The following is a 23,214-nucleotide window of genomic DNA, read 5'->3' as shown; positions in this document are numbered from 1 at the left end:
CGATGTCAGAATCTCGGCAAAAACCTCTTCTAATAGCTGGCATTTGTATAGTGCTTTAAAGCTTACAAAAGCACTTTCCATGTTATTATTCCCCATTTTTGCACAGATTGTTCAGCCAAGCCTAAGAGAAGCTAAGTAATTTGCCTAACAGTCACACAGCTACTAAGCAAATGAGGCAAGATTTGAATTCAGCCCCTCCTGATCTGCTACAGCCTCTCTGTCAGGAAGTCATTCAGCCTCTGCTGAAGCATCTTTAATGATGCAAAGCTCCCTACTTCCTGATTATGGATTTAAGACTTGAAGGAACCTTGGAATACATCTCGATCAACTCTCCCTTTTTACATATGGGTAAACTGAGTTCTACAGAAGTTAAGTGATCTAGCTAAGGTCACATAGTAGCAACCTCAGACCCTTGACCTTTAACTCCAAAATGTATATAGACCAGCCCAAAAGGAGGGAGAACTAGGAGGAGGAGATGTGGCTGAAACAGAATGTGGTGACTATTAGAATGAGAGAAGGGGAAATATAACAGATTTTAAAATGACAAGATGTGACAATGGATTGCATCTGTGGGGAGAGTGATGGGGAGGAGGAAGCCACAGAGCTGGCAAAAGCTTGATGACTGAAAGGATTATGGGGCCCCAGGTACTAGTAGAGAAGTTCAGAGGAGGGGTGGTTTGGGGGGTGAGAGGAGAGGGATAGATAATGGGTTCTGCTTCTGGACATGTTGAGGTAAAGATACCTGAGGGACATCCATTTTGGAATGTTCGTAGGCAGTTGGTGATCTGGATTTTGGAGCTCTGGAGAGAGACTGGGTCTGGATATAGCTGATAGTTAAATCCACAGGAGCTGATGAAGTCACTCCATGAGAGCTTATAGAGAGAAAAGAGAAATGAACCCAAGCCAGATCCTTAAGGAACTTACATTCTGCTGGTAAAGAGAACACAGGCAGGAGGGAAGGGATGCAAACTGTATCCAAGCAAGGAAATACAAAATCTTGATACAAAATAATTTCCCAAGAGAGAGTGCCAAAAGCTGTTTGGAACATAAATTGCCAAGATGTAGGCTGCTTTGGACCCTAGAAAGCTAGGGGTTCTAGAAGACAGCCTTGATCATTATTCTGGAAATGAGGGACACTTGGGCAGACACAAATGGGTCTTTGGGGTGTCATGTACAAGGGAAGATAATTAGTAGCAACCCAGTGTGTCTGGAACAGTGTATAAAAGGGAATAATATGAGCAGATCGAGGAGAGTTTTAAATGCCAGATTGTGGTTTTTTTTATTTTGTCCTAGAGGCAATAGAGAGCCATTGAAGGTTTTAAAGTGGGAGGTGGGGGGTTTGTGATATGGGGCACATATTTTGGAAATTTCAATTTGCCAGTGATTGTGATTCTGTGGGCCAGTGATAATGGTATTGGAAAATTTTTCTTTTACCATGTGGTTAGGCTTTCCTGGGAGAACTGTTGTGTGTAATAATAATCATTGTTCACAGCATGGCAATTAAGGTTTGCAAAGCACTTCTTATATGTCTTATAGTTTGATTTTAACAACTTTGTGAAGGGTTATTCTTTGCCTAAGGACCTCCCGGTTAAGTAGCCTAGCCACCAGAGAACCCAGGACTCTTAAATAGCCCCCTGAATATATATGTCCATGTGATTGAGTTCAGGATCTCTCCCTAAGGCAGAGGTGTGTGCTACATGACTTGGTAGAGTGGGGGTGTCTTGGGATAGTTGTCTCCATTCCTGGAGAAAGTATTCAGAGCCTCACGTACTGAGCATCAAATGTGTGTTTATTTTATGTATTCATTCAACAAACACCAGCTTCTGGCTTAGAGCTGATGGGTTGCCACATAAAAACTCATCCTGACCACAGGAAGGAGACACAGGGGAGCTAAGCCCTGTAGGCTGATTATTGAATTACAAAACAGGGTGTGCTAAGGATCAGAAAGGAGAGAGGGACACAGGGACCCAGTAGAAGTAAGCATCTGTTAAGATCAGGGTAGGGAGAAATCTGAGCTAGATCCATCAAAAAGAATGATTGGATCATGGGATTTAGTTCTAAAGTGAGAGTCTTCATTGTTTGACAATGGAAATAGTCTTGAGCTTGGAGTCAGAGCACCATCAGTGACATGTGTCTTAGGTAAACCCCTTAATCTTTCTGGGCCTCAGTTTCCTTCTCTGTAAAAATGGGTATATTGCAAAAAAAAAAAAAAAAAAAAAAAAAAAAAGATAAGTTACAAAATATGTAGCAATGGAAATCCATCAATAATGATGACCAGGGCTATTCCACAAGGCCATACATTTTTCTTTGACTACTGAACTCTATTACTGGAGATTACATGTTTTGGGTAAAAGGTTAGCATTTATAGTTTCTAAAATGGCTCTCAGCTTGGAGTTTCTGGGATGGGAGTAGGGTTGTGCTCGGAGCAGATCCTGCTTCCTCTTTGGAGGGAGGGCCTGCCCCTTCCTGAATCACAGGCAAAGAAGTTCAGAGCTTAGAGATCTTCTAGGCTTCTCATTCTATTTTACAGAGGAGGAAACCGAGGCCCAGAGAGGGAAAGTTTGTTTTTTTTTTTTTGTCCATGATCATGTGGCTAGTGGTGGCCAGGAGGACACTTGAACCCTGATCTTCTTTCCCTACTTCAATAGCCTCTCTCCAAGACCTCCAGGCTAGACCAGATGGAAGCCGGGGCTCTAGGAAGGGGAGGACATTCCATTCTTCAGGGACCCCTACTACTCCCCCATGGGACGCCTGCCCATTTGGAGGCCCATGTACTGTTTATACTTTCCATAGCACTCAGTTTATGGCCTGCCTGCTGCTCCTGCAATTAATTACAACCAAAGCAAATAACTTCTCCCCGGGAGGCTCAACTCCCTATAAACATTTATTTCCAAGGGGGGAGGGAGAGGGGAAGGGCAGAAGACATTTCACTTGAAGCTGGGGACTTTGGGAATGAGGGATTAACCCCCTTAGCGCTGGCAATCTAATTTGGAGGGAGTGGAGCCAAGGTTGTCTCCTTGAAAAAGAAAAAAGTTGCTTTAGGAATTATTCAGGGGCTTGGGTCATCTCCAGAAGGCGTGAAAGCACCGGGTAGCATGGGGAATTTGAAGGATGCAGGTGATTTGGGAGGTGAGGGGTTACAACATTCCCTAATGGTAATGGGAGGAGCTAGGGTATCCTTAGGACTGTGCTTGGATAAAATAATGCACTTTATCTGGTCCGGAAGATTTGGATTTGAATACCTTTTACACTCTTAGTAGGTGTAGGATCCTAAGCAAAGCACTAAGTTTCCATTTCTTTTCTGAAAAATAAGGGGGATAATAACAGCACCCATTACTCCTGGTCATTGAGAAGATCCAGTGAGCTAATGTACATCCAACACTGCTAAGCTTAAAGGACTGTGTGAAGATGAGCTATGATTATTTCCATCATCCTTCCTTCCCCTTCTTGGAAGGGGAGTAGCTTCTTGCCTTCAATTGCATTTATGCTGACTGTGGGGACATCTTGAGTAGGAGAGAGGAGGAGGGGAGGAGTTGGGCTTTGCAGGGCTGGAGGGGAAACGGGATTTTATGGACTGATTAGTGAATCTGGGACAACCAGTGTCCCCTCCCCTCCAGCCACCTCTCTTGCCCTTCACTGGCTACTTCCCTGAGGCCCCACATTCCCATGGTTGATTCTGACCATCGGAATCACATTGTCTCTAGTCATCCCCAAGCACTGGCTGGTTTGCTGTCAGCCAGGCTGCCTCCAGGGACTAATGTCTTTTTCATCTCTGGAGGCCTTCAGAGGAGGGCAGAAGGATCACTTGTTGGAAATGGTTGTTGTCTTGTTGGATCCTTGCTCAGGGATGGCCAGGGCTAGATGAGAATCTGTGCTTTATTTCCTGAGCCTGAAAGCCCTTTGCTAGGCAGTGAAGGAAGCAGCAGGAACAGCCCTGCCTGCCCTCCATCCCCAGGGGAACTCACCGTGTGGTCCAGGAGACCAGATTCACCCACAGGAAACAATTACAGACCAATTATTGGCTAAACTGTGCGGCTTTAGGAGCTCCGAGGAGGGGGAGCTCCATCTGTTGTGATCTAGGGTGGACAGGACAGGCTTCTGGAGGGAGAAGGTCACTTAGATATGGCGAACAGCCTGATGTGCCAGGCTGGAAAAGGTGGGCATGAAGTCTGTGGGGGGGGTGAGACATGGGTGAGGGACAGAGAGGACTGGTATACCTCCTGTTTCAGTGGTACTTTAAGGCTTGTTTTACATATATTATCTCATTACTAAGAACATCTTGTAATGTGATCATCCCATTTTACAAATGGAGAAATTGAGGCTTAGAGAGAGAAAGTGATCTGAACACTCTCTCTTATCACTTTGTTTCTTAAATTCCCTAACTTCCTTCAAGGTTTACCTCCTTCAGAAAACCTTCCCAGATCAACCCAGTGATGAGTGCTCTTTCCTGCTCAAAAGATCTTGTATTTACTTTTCTGTTTAGTAAATAGAGAGTTCTAGGAAGGGGCAGACAGTGTTGGAAGTCGGTCCATCTATAGGCACTCCTATTGCTCTCCTGGAGGACACCTGCAAATCTTGATTATTTCATAAGCCTGAAGCTAGGTGAGAAGTGGTAGTAAGATTCCTGGTAAGTGACCTTTCAAAAGTTCAGTGGGAGGGGCTGATGGTATTCTATATTTTCCAGAGCATTTAGCATATGGCCTTATTGTATCCTCCCAAAAGAATGTAAGTTCTTTGAGGGCAAAAATGGCTTTTTATTTTTGACTTTGTATTTCTAATATTCAGGGCAGAGCCTCGTACATCTTAGTCGTTGAAGTAAATTGAGTTGACTCGCTCTGGCTCCACCTGGGTCTTGAACTCAGGCCTGACTCTTTAAGATCCTTTGCCAAGGGAGCCAAAGCAGGTATGTAAAGTAGGAATGTCCACTTCAGGTAGAGTAGAGGGGATGTATAAAAGAATGATGGGAAATGAAGTTAAGATAGAGAGGGATGTTGAAGCCTTCTAGACTAGAGAAGTTGAACAAAATGTTGAGGCACTGAACACAAAGGTCATAACATCAGAGACTTTAAGCATAGATTCAGCTAGATGGTTCAGTGGATAGAGCATCTGCCCTGGAGCCAGGAGAACCTGATCTCAAAAGAGCTAGAAAGCACCTTAAGACATAGAATGTCAGAGTTGAAATTAATCCGAGACCACAAAATATAGAATATTAGAGGTAGAAAGGATCTTAGTCAGTTAGACGAGCTGTGTGATCCTGGGCGAGTCACTTAACCATCTCCTCCCCAAAAAACAAATCCATTAGAGCAAGAAAAACAGACTTTAAACTGGAAGAGGCCTATGTCATGACTGTTTCTGGTTTTCTAGTGGACATGTCACACAAACAACCACTGCACTAAAGTGGATGGAGATCTGTTCATTTAACAGTTGAGAAAAGGACCCTGGATTCCAGACTCTGCCAGTGACTAGCATCCCCCTATCCTTGATTTCAACTTGGCCTGTGACTAAAACTTCAGTAGCTGTCTCTTACTGAGATCACGGGATAATCATAGGATTTAAAGCTGAAAGAGAACATAGAATATAGTATATTAAATCTGGAAGTGACCTTACTTTGAACATAGAATATAGTATTAGAGTAGAAAAACTTAAGAAACCATTTTGGGTTGTCGTCATCTTCTAGTTTTATAGATGAGGATGTGAGGAATAATTTTCAGGTAGGGAGGAGGGATTTTTACTCCTCTTGTAGTTGATGTAATATCTATGAAGATAGAAATTAATTCTAGGTGTCTTTAAAGAGAAAATTCTCTTTTGATGATGTCAAGTTAGACATTGGGTGGAGATTTATGGCTAGTAACCCCTCAAAAGCATGGATCAGTGGAATACGGGGCAGATTATCTTGTTCCTTTCCATGACTGTATAGCTAATGGCCCTTCCTTCTCATAGGAGAGATGTAGTGTTATTGGAGGTTAGACTTTGGCAGAAAGTCTGGAATGTCATCCGTCCCTGGTTTCTGCCCTGGAACTGGATTGGACAGACCTTTGTAAGGTTAATGGGTACTTGGACTTCTTCCAGTTGGATTCACTGCCAAAGAGGAAATCCTTAGTTCCTTCATTCCACCCACATAAGGGACAGTGCTTCCCTAGGCTTAGAAGCCATGTGAAGAAATATATCCTCCGTTACTATATATTCAAGCTTGTGTAGGAATTACTGGGCAGCCCTGGAGTCAGGAGGATCCGAGTTCAAATCTGGCTGTAGACATGCATGCTGGGCAACTCACTTTACCCTATTTGACTCAGTTTCTTTATCTGTAAAATGAACTGGAGAAGGAAATGGCTCCCTATTTCTGCCAAGAAAATACCAAATGGGTTCACAGAGAGTTGGACACAATTGAAAAATGACAAGACAACAACAATGCATCTTATTGGACTATAAGCCTTATAAGGGCATGGGCATTGTTATATAAACTTTTATGTTCCATAGTCTAGTACAGTGTTATATACTCTGTAGGCACAATAATAAATATTTCTTGAATTGAATTGATTTGCAGTTGGACTTGGGCCCATGGTAAATTTAGCTGATGATCTCCTTCCTTCAGATCCAGGCAGTAGCTTCATGTATTCAGCTAAGAGCACTTTGGGTTCAGTTCTCTCAAAGATTTACAGAAAATTATAACTAAAAGGAACCCTAAAACATAGAATGTAGAATGTCATGACTAGAAGAGACCTTAAAACACATAATGTTAATACCAGAGGTTAATACTTAGAGTAGAGTGCCCAACTCACTGCCTGCAAAACTCCTGAATGCAGTTTGCACCAGATTGCAGGGCAATTTGGAAATGTATAACAAAATAAATAAAAATATATGGTTAATTTGTGGTTTTCTGAGTCAATCTATTTGAATTTGACAATTGCCTTAGAACAGAGAATGCCAGAGCTAGAAAGTACCTTCGAACATAAAATGTCAGAATTGAAATTAATCTGAGAATATAGAATGTAGAATATTAGAGGTAGAAAGGATCTTAGGCAAGTCATTTATTAAGTGCCTGCTACATGCCAGACACTTTGCTAAGGGCTGGGGGTACAAAGAAAGGCAAAGGACACTTGAGGAGCTCACAGTCCAGTATGATAGACAACACCTGGACAATTTTGTGCAAAAAAGCTTTAAACAAGCTACTTTGGAAATAATCAGGTGAGGCATTAGAATTGAGATATCAGGAAGGGCTTCTTGTAAAAGAAGAGATTTTAAGTGGGACTTTAAGGAAGTTAAGAGGTAAGAAGAGGAAGCAGAGCATTGTAGACATGGGGGACACCCAGGAAAAATGTTTGTGGGATAGCAAGGAGACCAGTGTTGCTATATCAAAGAGTATGTGTTTGGGGCAGAGAAAAGAGCTTAAGATGTACGCAGCCTGGACATATGGGTTGGGGATCCTAAGTGATGAAGGGCTTTGAACATCAGAGGATTTTATATTTGATATTGGAGGTCATAGGGAATTATAACATAGCATGTCAGACTTATAGAGGGACTTTAGAACACTGACTCTCTGGGCTAGAAAAGGCCTTATTGTAGGTCTCTGTGATTAATTGTCACAAAGAGAGGTGTAGATAGTAAGGAAGGGGAACGCAGGTGGAGGGAGGGACCCCTGTGGGCTGGGGTAGCCAGCTTCCCTCAGAAGGAGGGCCTAGAAGGATTGGAATGTCTTGAAGACTGTCCATCGAGGACTGAGGAGGACCTTCTCAGACCTGGGGCTAAGTCCTTCACTGAGTTCTTCAGAGCAGCAGCTCTTCTGAACCCCACAGTTCCCCTGGTGCCTCTGTAGCTCTGGCTACTAATGAAAATCATTCATCACTTCCCATTTGTCCTGAGCAGATAAACTGGCTTCCAGGGAGGAAGCTGGGACTTGGCTGGGTCTCTGCCCCTGCTGCTTTCCTGACATGGGGCTGGGCCCTTCTTGGTTTCTTCTTCTGATCTCCATGGCCCTTGGAATATGGAATTGCTTTTTAAACCCCTAAGCAGGACCTGAGATTCAGAGTGGAGGCTCCTGAAGGCCAGGCTGCCTCATGGCACAGGGCTGTGTACCCCTCAAATCACTGCCTTCTTAGGTTTTAAGGAATGTGTCTCCACCCTCAGACCAAGGATAAGGGCAAGTCATCTTTCCTATTTCTATCTTAAACCTGGGAGGTTTTTGTTATTGCTATATTTATACAGGGGAAGCAAAAGGGGGTTGAAGGATTTGGAGCAAGGGAGGAAGTAGAGAGAGAACAGGGGAAAGAAGTAAAACTGGAGAGAGAGCAAGGGAAAGAAGTAAAACTGCCTCAGTTAGTTCTAGCCTGCCTTGCTCCTAGGTCTGCGTTTTTGCTTATGTTGAATTTTTAATTAAAAAAGAAGAGAGAACAAGTTCCTTCCTGGGCTCATATCCCGATCTCTTCTTCCTCCCTTCTTTCTCTCTCCCCCATTAGCAGATGCTTTGATAAAGAAACAGAGAGAAGAACTAAGAAAGTGGAAGATGGGAGCTCTGGGAGGTTGAGAGTGTTGGGGGATAAGAGGATGGGGAGAATGAGAGGACTGAAGATGAAGATGTTGGAGGATGAGGATCTTGGGTATGGGGATGGGAGGAGCATCAGAACTAGAACCTGGCTTTGTCATCCAATTTAGGGTATGCCATTTCCTCCACATTTTCTGCCAATAGAATTTTCTATGGCCTAAGGTCCTGTAAATAGGGAGGATGGTAGTGAGTGTAGCTGCCCAAATATGGTGATCTCTGGGTCCCACTGGGTTGTATCACTCTCAGGCACCTAGGGACTTTGAGAAAACTAGTCTGGAACAGAAGGCAGGTTCATCTCATACATGAGCAAAGACACAGTCTGATCTTCAACTGAAGATCCTGTGCTTCCATGTCTAAACTCTGTTATTCTAAAATTGTGGTTCTTTCACCCTAAACTCTTGATTTAGGGATTCTGATACTATGGTTCCCTGGTTTTAAGAGTCTACATTAAGTAACTACTTGATTTGAGGATTCTCCAGTGCTGTGTTCTAAACTGGATTTTTCTTCCAATCTGAAATTCCATAGTTCTAGGAACCTAAGCTCTGTGATACTAAAATGCTCTGAGTCTAGGATTTCAGTGAATCTAAAATTGAGGGTTCAAAGATTTCCTGGGGCTGTGATTCTCAAGTCTCTAATTCTGTGTTTTTTAAAAGCTCTTTGAGAAGAGTCAGGGCAGAATCCCTCTTGGTCCTTGGTTAGCTGGACCTGGGAGAATTGGGAAGGAGAGATAAATGTGTGGAAGCTATACCACCATCAGCAAAATTGATTAGAGAACTGAACCATTCTCCCTAAGAGGTAATAATAGGACTGGCAAGGCCAGACTTTACATATTTGGAGAGCTAGTTTGTGAGAAGAGAAGGCTGGGAGAGGAGAAGCAGAGAAGTAGAATGGACCATTGAGATGACTTGGTCATTGGCTTTGAGACCAAGAGGATATGAAGAAGATATATTTAAGTAAACATTTATTAAACTCCAAGTACAAGGTTTTATGTTTGGAGATACAAAGATGAAAACAATTTAGTACCTTCCCTCAAGGACCTCACACTCTAATTGGAAAGATTATATGCTTGAACATACTAAGTATTTTATGCATAATAGGTGCTTGAGAAGTACTTGCTGAATTGTTCTTGCATGAGGACCCATAATGACCATTTGAACAGGGAAGGATTACCTGCTGTTGACTGGGGGGTTGGGGAAGATGTTCCAGGGAAGATTATTGAGAAAGGCAATATAAAATACTAGGCCTTGAACAAAGGAAATTATGTCAGCAGGTGGAAAATGGGGCTAGGAATTGGGAATTCAATTCAATTTTTTATTCCATTTTTTTTTTTCAGAAATACTGGAATGGTTTGCTATTTCCTTCTCCCAACTCATTTTACAAATGAGGCAACTGAGACAAACATGATTAAGTGACCAGCCCCGTGTCACAGTTAGGAAATGTCTGAGGTTGAATTTGAACTCGGGAAGATGAGTTTTCCTTACTTTAGGCCCACTTATCTACTGTGCCATCTTACTGCCCTTTAGTTCAGTTGAGCCAAGATTTATTTGGTACATCCTAGGGACAATAACTGAACACCAGTTAATAACAATAACTAGCATTTATATAATACTTTAAGGATTCCAAAGCACTTTGCCAATATTAGCTAATTTTATTCTCATGATAACTCTGGGAGTTAGGTGCTATTGCTACCCCATTTTACAGATGAGGAAACTGAGGCAGATAGCGATTAAGTAACTTGCCCCAAATTGTATAATAACAGTCAATGTATTATGATAAAAGTAGTGTTGATCTTTGGGATCCCCAGAGTCACATTTCGAAAGTTACTGATGCAGTGGAAAGAATCTTGCATTTGGACTCAGATGATTTGCATTCAAATGTTGTTTCTGTCACTTGAGTGACAAGGACAGGCCATTAGCCCCATTCTCCTGACCATCCCTAGGCTGGAGATATTTCTATTCTTCTAAGGCATCCTTGTATCTTCCCTTTCAGTAATTTTCCATAGGTTTTGCTGGTAGTGGACAGCTACTTCAGACACTCTCAATTCATATGGGGTTTGCATTATTTTATGTTTTTCTAAAATCATTCAGGTTCCTCTTAACAATAAAGGACCCTCATCTTTTATATGACAACCCAAGTTTTAGTTAGAGAAAGTAAATGACTTTGGGTCACTCAACCCCTGGACTCAAGTTTCCTCATCTATAAAATTAAAAAAAAAACAACAACAAGATGGAGATTCATGATAGGTTTATAATCAATTCCCTACCTGGATTATTATAAAATTCTTAGAATAATTTAAGATTTTTTGAAATATTTTAAGATGTTTTGAAAAACCTTTACATTTTTGTCAGGTAATTTCCCCAAATTGTTTGTTCAGACATATATGTATATATCATCCATTCTGTTTTTAAATTGAAAAAAAATGTAAAAAGTGTGAATGAAGAAAACTGTAAATAAAATATTTTTAATCTTTAAAAAAAATCAATTTCCTGCCCCAAGGGATAAGACAGAGTGAATAAAACATTTGGGATAGGCACAGGACCCATGATTTATTGCTATAGGGAACTCTTTTTACCCATTCAGGTTGGCATCTTTTTCTGCCAGTTAATCTTAGAGACTTGCACTGAAAGAGGAAAGTGACTTATCTACTGTCATCCAGTCAGCATGGGTCAGAAGCAACACTCTAATCAGAGTCCTTCTGAGTTTGGGGGTGGCCCTCTATTCACTGGGTCACTTTTCCACAATTCCGTTGAAGACATAGAAGAGGAACTGCCATGAGGCTATGGGTGTATGAGAAGATAGGAGTGGGTAAGTGGGGCTGACTCTAAGGAAGGACTAGAGAAGGCTTCAAATGAGATGATTTATGTAAAGCACTTTGGAAGCCAGGAAACACAATATAAATGTTTGCTATTATTCTTATTCCTGGAGGCAATAGATGGGAAAGTGCTTCATAAGCTCTAAAGTGTGGGATGTTGATGCTGATGTTGGCTTTTATAGCTGTGCAAAGTTATTTGATGCTTGGTTTCACTATTTCAACTGTGCCCTCACACCACTCTTAGGGAGGCAAGAAGAAAACAAGATCTGAGAAGTAATGAAGTCCCCATCATTGGAGGAATTGAAGCAGAGATTAATATATATTTTCTTCTTGAAAGGAAGCCAAGGAAGCTAGGAGAGATGAGGAGGGGTGATATTTTAGGCTTGGGGCAGCCATAGAAAATGCTCACTCAGTCAGAGGATGGAGTATTTAGTGTGGGAGGAACAGCACAAAGACCATTGTCACTGGATTATAAAGAGTTGGGGGAAAGTAAAATCTAAGAAGGCTGTAAGCATAGGAAGGGGCCAGGGATGAAGATCTTTTAAAAAGCCAAACAGAAGATCTTATATTTGGTCCTGGAGGTAATAGGGAGCCGCTGTAGTTTCGGGGATATGATGGGGGGAATGGGGGGAAGGCAGTGACATGGGTAGAGCTGGATTTAGGGAGACCACTTTGACAGCTGAGTGGAGGATGGTCCGAGGATGGGGAGAGACTTGAGGCAGAAAGACCAACCAGCAGGCTGCTTATTGCATTAGTCCAGGCATATGGTGATGAGGACCCCCACGAAGGTGGTGACAGTGTCAGAGGAGAGAAGGGGCTGTTTTCAAGAGAGATCACAATAGAAATGACAGGATTTGGCATCACATCAGAAGTAGAACAGAAAGGGAAAATTGTACAGGAAGCTGTGACTCTATTACAAAGAGCTTTTCTTTTTAAGTATTTAATGCGTTTAACCTATAACTTTCAGAGCTGTTCTGCTGGTCTGATGCCTTTTGGTCTTTTTGTTCTCTTCTGGGCATCTAAAAATGCTTCAGTCACATTCTTTTTTTGGGGGGGAAGGCAATCCTACCACCAGACTCCTTTCCTTTATTCTCTCCCAATTAAAGGAAAAATACAACCCAAGCTTTTGCAACAAATACAGAGGCTCCCACTTCTTGGGGAATTGTGGGGAATCCCGTGCCATTTATGGTTGGACTGGATATCTTGAGGTACTTCTAACTGTGATTTAGAGAGAGGAAGAGATAAGGTCACTTATTGTGTTAATAATCCCAGGTCACATGACACCCAAGCAAGGCTTCTTTCCCTATCTGTTCCCTGGAAGCAGGCCAGTGATCCTTGCTCAGTACTCCATGTCAGTGGAGAGACCCAGTGGAAATGGTTTTCAATTACAGTAGCAGGGACTTGAATTCGACTGGAGGAAGCACTCCTTCACAAGGCTCAAGAGAAGGTGAAATCATCTACAAGAAGAGGTTTGAGATTACCTGTATCCTTCTTTACCCAGTGGTTATTTTGACAATAAAGAAGAGAAATATTATCTTTGTCTTTTCCTGGTCGCCTCCCTTCCTTGCTCAGAAATCACTAGGGCTTTCCCACAGTCAACAGGTTGAAGTTCAGATTCTTCAGTTTGGAATTTTCAACACCCTTTCCATCACTGGCCTTCCTGCTTCGTTCATACTAGTCCTTGACACAAACCAAACCTTCCTCTGTACAAGCCTTGTGTTTTCCCACTTCCTTGCCTTTGATCCCATTTTTCTCTCTGTCTGCAATGACTTTCCTTTTTGCCCACTCTCATTCCCCCTATCCTTTGAAGCCCAAATCAAATGCCACCTCCTCTGATAAGTCTGTCTGGATCCCTTCAATCTCCATGTTGGGGTCAACTCTGTCTATGTCGCTGTAAATTGAATGGGAGATAGGACCAACAGTAATATTTTATGTTTCTATACTACACTATGCTACATTTTTTATATTAAAACATACTAAACTATGTTTCTATGGTTTGCAAAGTACATTCATTTCTCACTAAAATCTTGAGAGGTAGGTAGTATATATATTATCATTCCATTTTTGGAGAGCACCCAAATTTGTGAGGGGAAATTCTGGGTGTGAACAGTATCCCTAGCCCATGCTGGTGGGGAACTTCTAGTCTTGGAGTCGCCTGATATCGAGAGATTAAGTGAGGTGCCCAAGTCACCTAAGGTTATGAGCCCTTCAGGCTGCGTCTCCCTGGCTCCCAGGTGGCATCTTACTGCCTTTCCCCAAGTCTGAGGGAGATGGGCACCTATTCAGAGACACCCTGGTGTTTGAAGCCAGCCTTCCGTCTGAAGTCCTCAGACTCTTGTGGCTGCTTTGTATCTACTTTCAATCTGTTCTGCACTTGGGATATTCTTAATGTTTGCTGAATAGATGGATGAATTGAGTTAGTGAAGTTTTTGAAAGATTTGTCCTATTGCCAGAGATTTTAACGATCTCTCTTCATAGCTTAGAGCCAGGGGCATTGATTAGAGGCCATGAGGAACAAGAGGGAAGGGAGGAGTTGAGGGAACCACAGTTGTGGAGCTCCTTCAGGGAAGAAGCTGTTTCCCTCAGGTAGGCACCTTTTTGTTAGATCTGGGACTCCTTGAAGGTAAGGTATCTTAGGATGGAGGTTCCTAAAGTTCAAAGTTGTCTCTCAGACTAGAAGCTCTCTGGAGAGGGTCCATATGTGCTCCCCAGATTAGGAACTATAGTACAGGACTATATCTGCCCTTCAGCCTTGGGGCTTCATGAAAATAGAGCTGTCTCTCCCCCTATCTTTGCAGCATAAATGTTTGGTTTTTTTTCCTACCCATAGAATCAGCAGTGCTGAGTCTGTATTATTGAACATGACTGGACCCACACTGGCAGATAGTGCTCCATACTGTTGCCAACTCTCCCACTGACCCCAGCCTCTCCTCCCCACTGCCTCTTCCTGCTGCTCTTTGCTACTGTTCCCTTGGGGGACTTTGTTTTGATTGGAAGGAGAAGGCTGAGGTGTTTCTGTGTCTGGTTCTCTCCCCTTAGCCCTCCTCCCCCTTTCCTTCCCTCTTGAGATGCTTCCTCTTGCCATTCTGGCTCCCATCCAGTCCAATCTGCTCGGCCAGCTTCACAGGGCACCTGTGGGATGTAAGTTTGCAGAACCCTTACTGTTTGCCAGCCTTGTGGTTCCCTGTTTTCCTTGTAAATCCTTCCACGACCTTCTGTTCCACTTTAGGGTCAGAAGAACTTGCTGACTTCCATCTTCCATCCTTTAGGCTTCCTCAGGCTTCTGGGAGAGGGAACTCCCAGAGCTCCAGTTCCACCCTTCCATCAATCTTGCCATTGACTTTGGGGAAAATAATTTTAACCCGTCTGAGCCCCATTCTCAAATTAGAGACTTAAGGTTCCTCTCTACTCTGATATTCCTATGTTCTAAGGTTCCCTTCAGCTGACTTTTAATATATGGTTCTCTGATTATTGACTGAATTGAACTTCTTGGTCATCAGAAGCTTTGTGTAATAGCACTAGACTGGCAGTCAGGAGACTTAGGTTCCAGCTTCCATTTTAGGCATGGCCTATTTTTTCTGTGGGTCTCAGTTTTCTCTTCTGTAGAATAGGGATTTGACCTTTGAACTAAGATGATCTAAGATTGTTGTTGTCCTGAGTGTAGATGTGCCTGGAGTCCATAACAAGAGGGACCGGCTGGGAATCAGTCTGAGGATGGTGATCTAGTGTGTGTATATCATATTAGATATACAACATGTATCAAATACATATAATACATAAAATATATAACATGTATCACAATATGTAGCATACATAATACATATTTTAAATACATAAAATATATCTTATGTATATAATATGTATCACACATATGTTGTATATATAATACATATTTTAAAATACATATGTATGTAGGTATGTGTCACATATCTGAAGCAACCAGGTGTGTAGCACAGTGGACAGAATGCTGACCTGCAGTCAGGAAAATTGAGTTTAAAATTGGTCTCACACATATACTAGTTGAGTGAACATGGCCAAGTTACTTAACCCATCTGTCTTAGTTTCTATATCTGTAAAAATAGGGTTAATGTATCAGCCTCTCAAAATTATTGTGAGAATCAGATATTTGCAAAGTGCTTTGTAAATCTTAAATTGCCACAAAATGCTATTATTTAAAATTTCATTTAGCATTTTATTTCTTCTCACTTACACATAAAAATAATTTTACTATTTGTTTGTAAAACTTTGAATTCTGAATTCTCTCTCTTCTTCCTACCCTACCCCCCTCTTATTGAGAAGGCAAGTCATTTTATATAAGTTATCTATGTGTAGTCATGCAAAACATTTCCATAGTAGTCATGTTGCAAAAGAAAACAGTTCAAAAAAAAGAAAAAAAAAAGAAAAAAGAAAACAGACCAAAAAAAATCCTTATGAAAAACAAAGTTAAAAAAAAGTATGCTTCAATATGTATTCAGATACCATTAGTTCTTTCTCTGGGCATGGATAGCATTTTTCATCCTAAGTCCCTCAGAATTGTCTTGGATTATTGCACTGCTGAGAATAGTCGTCATTCACAGCCTATTATCTTATCCTTTTGTTGGAACTTTGTACATAGTACATTTCATTTTGCATCAGTGCTAGCTCTTATTGTTATAACAGGCATACCTCTATTAATAAAAGATAGAAAGTAGAAAAGGCCTTGGGTTTGAAATTAGATCATCTGCTACTACTTGTGTAACTTTGGGCATCTTACTCAACCTTGCAGGCCCTCAGTTTCCCCTTCTGTAAAGCAAGTACAAGGACTAGAAGTAAATGGTCTTTCCAGCTCTGACTTTCTTTGTTCTCTGTTTTAAGTCCTTTCTAGCTCTAACATTCAGGTTCTAAGATTTTCCAGCTCTAAATCTGATTATGCTGTAATGTGTTCCTGTATCACACAGAGGCTGTGGGATGACTTTCAGAAGGATAGTTTCTATAAACTAGCCATCATCTATTTGGAGAACTTTCTCTTTTTGGTGAATTCAATGAAAGATGGATCCCACTGAAAACACCATTGTCTTCTCTTAGCTAATCTCCACTGATAATCTCCACTGATCACATGTTTACAGGTTTTGAATGGGAATTTATTGGGTATCTAGTTCCAAGACTGAGGTTGTGGGGAGATAATAAGAGATATATAAGCTATTATAGACTTAGGATCTTAGGATCATGGATTTAGAACTCAAAAGAACCTTCAGAGGCCATCTATTTCCATTTTCTTATTTTATGGTTCCGTATAACATATTTCATTCATTCTCATTCGTTCATTTATTCATTTGGTAAGTGCTTGACTTTCTGTAAGCTACTGTGTCTCCTTCTTTGAATCTTTAACTTTATAATTAAGGCTCAGTTTAGATCCCAACTTTTCCCAAAAGTCTTTTCCCGATTCTCTCTTTTTGTTAGGATTCTCTATTTTCTTAGATTAACTTGTATTCACTTTTCTGTATACTATTGCATCCTCTTGTAGAACAGAATTTTCTAGAGGCCAGGAATTCCGATTTCTGTTTTACCTTCCTATTTCCATTGCTTAGCACCAGGTCTTAATGAACGTTCACTTGAATTGAATTCAGATAATGAATTCTCTATGACAAAGAACTGTGTTCTTTGCCTTCCCCTAATCACTCTTTTTAGTTTAGTTCTGTCTTAGTCTGCTCCATCTGCTGAGGTTCCAGGTGTTCTCTGACCTGGGGCTGGGTCTTGGGCAAGGGACTGAGGAGGCAGGTGGGAGCCTGGATTCTGGCCAGCCCTCTCTTTCCAGCTGTGTTAACATTTCCCTGGTCCGCATCTGCAGATGGTGTCATTAGATCCAGCTAGGGCTGGCTGATTGAAAGGGGAGTCAGGGAGAACAGCCTAGGAAGTGCCCCTATGGCAGTGAGCAACAGTCCTGGGGCAAATAGAAAAAGCTTTGGGGGCAGGTCTGGCTCTTCTCCCCTTTCACCCAAAGCAGAGCAGAGCACAGCAGAGCTGAACATAGAACTTGGTATAGTCTGAACTGATTTGATTTGATTTGATTTGAATTGAATCAAATTGACTTGGTTGTAAGTACCTTTCCTGGAAACGTTATAGAAAAGGGTGGGGAGAAGGAGGGAGATCTGCTTTCTAGTCTGTGCTCTGTCATAAATTTGTTCAAGTTTGAACTTTGGCCAGGTTTCTTTCTGTCCCTTATTTTCATTACCCATTATATAAAGGAATTGGACTAGATAATCTTCAAGGTCCCTTCTAGCTCAAGGATTCTATAGTTTTGAAATCTAAGATTCTCAAATTTCATGGTCCTGAGACTCTAAAATTCAAATTTCAGTTTTATTGTGGGACTATGGAAAGAATGCTGGATTTAGAACTGGGTGACCTGCTTCTACATGTTGGCTTTTTTTACTACCTTGTGGGACCTTGTGACTTCTCTGTTGGCCTCGATTTCCTATTCTGTAAAATGAAGGAAGTGGATTAGATGACCATTAAATTCCCTCAGATTCTAAGTTTATGATCATGAGCCCTTTATTCTGATAGTCCCTTTAAGCTTCTAGGATTTTCTAAGATTCTTTGGTTCTTTAATTCTAGGATTCTAGGATCTCTTACTAGTCAAAGGTCATTCTAACACTCTTCCTGATGCTGCCCACACCCGCCTTTATGCTTCCATTCCATCTTTCTATCTTTGTGGAAATGAGTTTGGGTTCCTTGAAATTTCTAGTCATTCTTCATCTCTTGTTTTTTTTTGCATACAGGACTTCCCTCCCTTCTTCCAACACACACACACACACACATGCATGCATGCACATACACATGCATGTATACACACCACACACAGGAGGACACAAAGGAGCAAACTGTGCCCCCACAGTGCCCACACAAGCCTACTTGTGTGTTTGAGCTGTTAGGCAAGCTGGACACGATATCCGACTATTTGTTCAGAGTCTCAGGTGCCAGGATTGCTCAAGTGAATCTCATCTTACCTCCCTGCATATCAAAGACTTGCCTACAGTCACTGAGTCGAGAGTAGAGCTGAGGCTCAGGTGTTTCTGATTCTTAGCCTGGGGCTCTTTTCACACAGAATTCCTCAGTTAACTTGGTTGTAGTAGAATCAAAGATTTTATCTGTGTGTGTTTTTAATCTTTTGGGGTCATTTAGAGTAGACCAAACCCTGGCTTTTCAAGAATTCATTTGAAGCAGGTGAATCTCTTTGGGGTTTTCTTCCTTGGGCCCCTCTCTAACTGTATTTTGACTTAGCATTGTTTCTACTTGTGAGATTTAGATATTTGGGCTCCTGGGAAGGGTGGATTGGTAAAAAGAGATCTGGATTTGAGGACAGAAGACTGGGATTTCAACACTAGACTAGGGATAGGGACTGGACCTATTATACCACTGATGCAGGGATCTCTCAGTAAGGAAAACCCCCTTAACAATGCAGGTTATCACTTTTCCTTAACTTAATCTTAGACAATTGCCTAGCCGAGTGAGAAGTGAGATCACTTGCCCAGAGTACCACAACTAGTATATATGAGAAGTAGTACTTGAACCCAGGTTTTCTTAATTTTGTGACCAACTCTCTTATATACTTTGCTTTTAATTCTTTTCACTTTGATAATAATATCTGACACAGATAGTAAAGTTCTCTTAGATTTAAAAAACACTTTTATGTGTTATCTTTTGATATTTACAACAAAATAACAGCTATTATCCTCATTTTACAGATGGGAAAACTGTATTTGAAAGAGTTGGGACCTTCCTAAGATTATCTAGATGTCTGTGGTGGGATTTGAACTTTTGTCTTCTGAGTCCAGGTCCAGCACTCTAGCCATTCATTGTGCCATCCAGTTGTCTCATCTTCTTACCTTTCTTCTTCCTTTCCATTCCTATCCCTTTGCACGTATGAGTTCATAGATAGAAAACAGAGTTTTATAGTTAGAGAGCTTGACTTCCAATGGTGACTATATTGCTTAGTACCTTGGACAGGTCCTTTCTCCTCTGGATCTCTAAGTTTCCTTGTTTATGAAAGGCGAGCTTGGGCTTAGTGAGTGATGTCTAAATTCTTTTCCAGAACTAAATCTCTCGTCCTCAATCAATCAATCAATTAACATTTATTGATCCTTCATCACTATGGTTCTCCTTATTTTTCCTTTTCCTGTTTCCATTCCCATTCAATCCCATTCCACATTTATTAAGCATCTATTATGTAAGTGACATCTCTCTCTTCTACCTTTCCCCCTCCCCCCCATTTTTCCTGTAGCCCTGTTGAGTGCTGAGAATTTCTTCCGTGGACTGTTCTTTGAGCTCTCTGGAGGGAAGGTGAAGAAACTATTTAAATAATAAATAAGATAAACAATAATGGGCGCTTAGGCTCAGACCACAAAGCTAATCCCCTTGTGGGAAGGGCAGATTTAATGGGGGTGGAAGATCACTGGAGTCAGATTTTTCTGCTTATTGGTATGGGTTTTTTTTTTAACAGGGTCTATAGTGAGGAAGAAGTGTGAGACTGAAAGAGAAGAAAGGGTTAGGTAGGAACCCCTAAAGATGACAAAGAGGGAACACTATCCCTCTCATATCCAGTCCTTGCTTTCTTCCTTTGTTCTTATGCCTGTTTTAGATTTATCATCTGTAAAACGAAGAGAATGGCATCTGTATCATTTCCAGCACAGCTTTGATGTGAGGATCAAATGGAATAATAGACATAAAGAGCTTTGGAAAACTTTAAAATGTTTGCTTGTATCAGCAGTCATTAAGAGACAGTTATTGGTAGTGGATAGAATGCTAAGTTTGAAGGTAAATTTGGATTTGAGTCATTCTTCAGATACTGACTGGCGCATATCACTTAACCTTGCTTTAGCAAGGTTTTTTTAGCTCAGTTTCTTCATTTGAAAGTGCCTATGTTCCTACCAAAGGAACTGGATTCAAATCAAGGGTGTGCTGGAACCAGATCATCTAGATTCCAAGCCCATAATTAAATTTTTAGGATGAAAAATCCTAACCTCAGAAATTGGCAAAAGATATAAATCAGGTCTTGCTTGACTGTTTGGCAGACTGTCTAGAATTAAGAAAATATTAATAGTTCAGATTAAACTTGCAAGTTTATTGTCTATACATTCCCCCCCTGGAGAGCTGTTTAACATTTAGCATCACATTACCTTGGTTCAGATCTTAGATGTGCTACTGTGATATCTTGGGTAAGTCACTTCCACAAATGTCTAGGTCTCAGTTTCTATACCTGTAAGATGAAGGAGTTGAAACAACTGACGTTTGAGGTCTAATTACAAATTTCAGTGTGAAATATTTGTGTAACCTCAAGGAATTCACTACCCTCTCTCAGGGCTTCAGTTTTCTTATTTGTTAAATGAGGATTTTTACAATAAATGATCTCCAATAATTTATCTGCTTCCAGTTCTAAATCTTTGAACTTATGAAAGGGTTACCTTGAAAGGTAGTAAGTTCTGCATCCCTAGAAGAGTTTAAGTGAAAACTGGTGAACACTTGTCAGAGATGTTGTAGAGGATATTCCTGTTTGCTTTAGACTTGATGACTTCTGAGGCTGCTTCCAAATGGGGAGTCCTGTGATTTTGGTGTTGGTTATTCTAAAATTCTCTGATATCCCTGTCCATCAATTCTTCTGTGGCACTGATGAACTCTATATGATGCATGTACTTCCCACTATTCACTCTAGGCTTTGCTGATGGAGGTAGATGGGGAGAAAGAGCAAAGAGAGGTGGTAAAGAGAAGAGAATGCTATTTTATGGATCCAGTTTATAGCACAACCATTTCCAGCTACCCTGGGCCCAGGATGCTTGAAATAGAGGGAAGAGAAGAGAATGAGAGAAGCTGGGAAGCTTCACTGGAACTGGAGTCTGGGTTTGAGTTTCCTTCTCTGTAACCATGCTAGAGTTTGACATCTGAAGTCAAATTTCAGAACTGAGTTTGAATCCCAAGTCTTCATCTTTCTAGCTCTGTGATCTTATTTTATCTCTCTGTGACTTTATTTTACCTTATATTTTCTTTTTTCTGAAACTATCCTTCCTCTGGCTTAGGGTTATATCAACAAGTACTAATCAGTTACTAAATTCCAATAGCACCAAGGGGAGAAAAATCTCTGCCCCTTTAAATCCTTGTGAATAGTCTTTCAAGAACAGATTATGGGACTCTGCTAGCTCTAGGACAAGGAAAGGATAAACTGAGAAAAGGACTGTATAAAGAATTCCTTTAGACTGAAGACTTAGAATAACTTTGTAATTTAAACATTTAAAAATATGTCAACCATTTGGAGAGCCAAATTTAGAATTGATTCTCTTTACTATGAGAGTCATCTAAAAGTAGAATATAGTATCATGGGAGGAGAGTGGGTTTGCCCTCATTGGAGGTATTCCAACCCAAGGGGATTTCAAGTCTGTAGCAGATTAAATAGCCTCTGAAATCCTTTTTAATGCTGAAATTCAGTTGATTCTGTGGGATCTTTCTAAGATGTATTATATACATCTCTGCCTTTTTAAGTGCCAAATTTAGAACATACACATCCTTTTTGTGATGATTCAGAGGAATTGTTATGAATAGAATACAGCGGTGCCCTCTAGGAGACCTAAGATACATACTACTGTTTTCTGCTTTTATATTTCATGGCCCAAGACTAAGTTCTTTTGTGTGCCTCCCCTCCTCCAGATTTTTCCCTTTTGCTAATAAAAAATGACAAGAATAACTAACATTCATTTAATACTTTAAAGGTTCACAAAATATTTTACATAGTTTATCTCATTCAGGTGCTATTAACCATCCCCCATTTTACAGAAGAGAAACTGAGGCAGATTGAGATTTAGTATTTCATTCAGGACATACCTAATAAGTAACTGAGGCAGGATTGGAACTCAAATCTTCTTGACTCCAAATTAAATATTACTATCTACTATACCACCTGTATCTTTCCCCTGTTGTCAGTATTCAGACCTTTCAGGCCTCTTCCCCTTTTCTAGGTGGTTATGATCTGGGGTGTCAGGGATCATAGTTTTTTAGATTTGCAGTTAATGAGTCAACCGGTGCTCAATGTTGGCTTGTGAATGAATAATCTGCATGAATTTAGGTGCATAGAATTTGCAGTCTCTCTTTTGAATGCTCAGAAAACCTCTCTTACTAGGTTTCTAATTCTTGGAGTTAGCACTCTAAAGGCTGTGACAACTCAGTGAGATAGACAACTGCAACAGGGAGAATCAGGTGGTACCAGCAGTCAGGAAGCTGGGTTCAAGACCAGCTTTGTTGCCAACTGGATGAGGCAGTATAATGTCTCAGTAAATGGGGCAGTAATATGAACTCGGGATGAAGAGAGAAAATGCTGTTTATAAAGGTGTTTGATTAAAACTATTGAAGGTTTCTGAATCAATCAATCAATTCAATCAATCAAGCATTTATTTAGGCTGACTATGTATCAGACATCCTGCTTAGTATATATATGCAAAATACATAAAAATGAATATCAGGAATATTTGTAAATAACCCTTTTGGCTGTGGGAGGATCAGGAAAGACTTCAGGAATGAGAGCAATGAATCAAGAATTTCATTGAGACTATGAAGCCAAGTGAATGGAAGGATGGTCGTGCTCCAGGCAGCAACAGGGAAGTTTGAGAGAGGGCTGGGTTTTAGGAAAAGATAATGAGCTCTGTTTTGGAATTTGAGCTTGAAATGCTTCCTGACCATCCCATTTAAAATGTCCAATATATAGCCGGTAATGTAGGACTGGAGCTTGAGATCTAGATTAGGGCTGGAGACATCCATAGATCTTGAACTAATATGCTTAGAGATGATAATTGAACCCTGGGGAACTTCTGAGGTCACTAAGTAAGAGAGTATAGGGAGGAAAGAG

The 23,214-nt window shown here is 40.9% G+C and overlaps 1 protein-coding gene and 1 long non-coding RNA gene across 10 annotated transcripts in view; one reads left to right on the top strand and one right to left on the bottom strand.

Annotated features, from left to right (window-relative positions):
* ARRB1 (arrestin beta 1) overlaps positions 1 to 23,214 on the top strand; it is a 119,228-nt gene that overhangs the window by 29,605 nt on the left and 66,409 nt on the right. The gene's annotated exons all lie outside the window — the stretch shown is intronic.
* Positions 1 to 23,214, bottom strand: part of LOC141563261 (uncharacterized) — a 42,853-nt gene that overhangs the window by 13,385 nt on the left and 6,254 nt on the right. Inside the window, exons 2-3 of the long non-coding RNA XR_012488380.1 lie at positions 20,504 to 20,583; positions 743 to 872 (exon numbers count right to left, since the gene is read on the bottom strand). This is a non-coding gene — a long non-coding RNA (uncharacterized LOC141563261). The remainder of the gene's footprint in view (positions 1 to 742; positions 873 to 20,503; positions 20,584 to 23,214) is intronic.

The sequence above is a fragment of the Sminthopsis crassicaudata genome, chromosome 3, assembly GCF_048593235.1.
Source record: "Sminthopsis crassicaudata isolate SCR6 chromosome 3, ASM4859323v1, whole genome shotgun sequence".
Classification (NCBI taxonomy): domain Eukaryota; kingdom Metazoa; phylum Chordata; class Mammalia; order Dasyuromorphia; family Dasyuridae; genus Sminthopsis; species Sminthopsis crassicaudata.
This window is presented reverse-complemented; position numbering and strand designations above follow the sequence as displayed.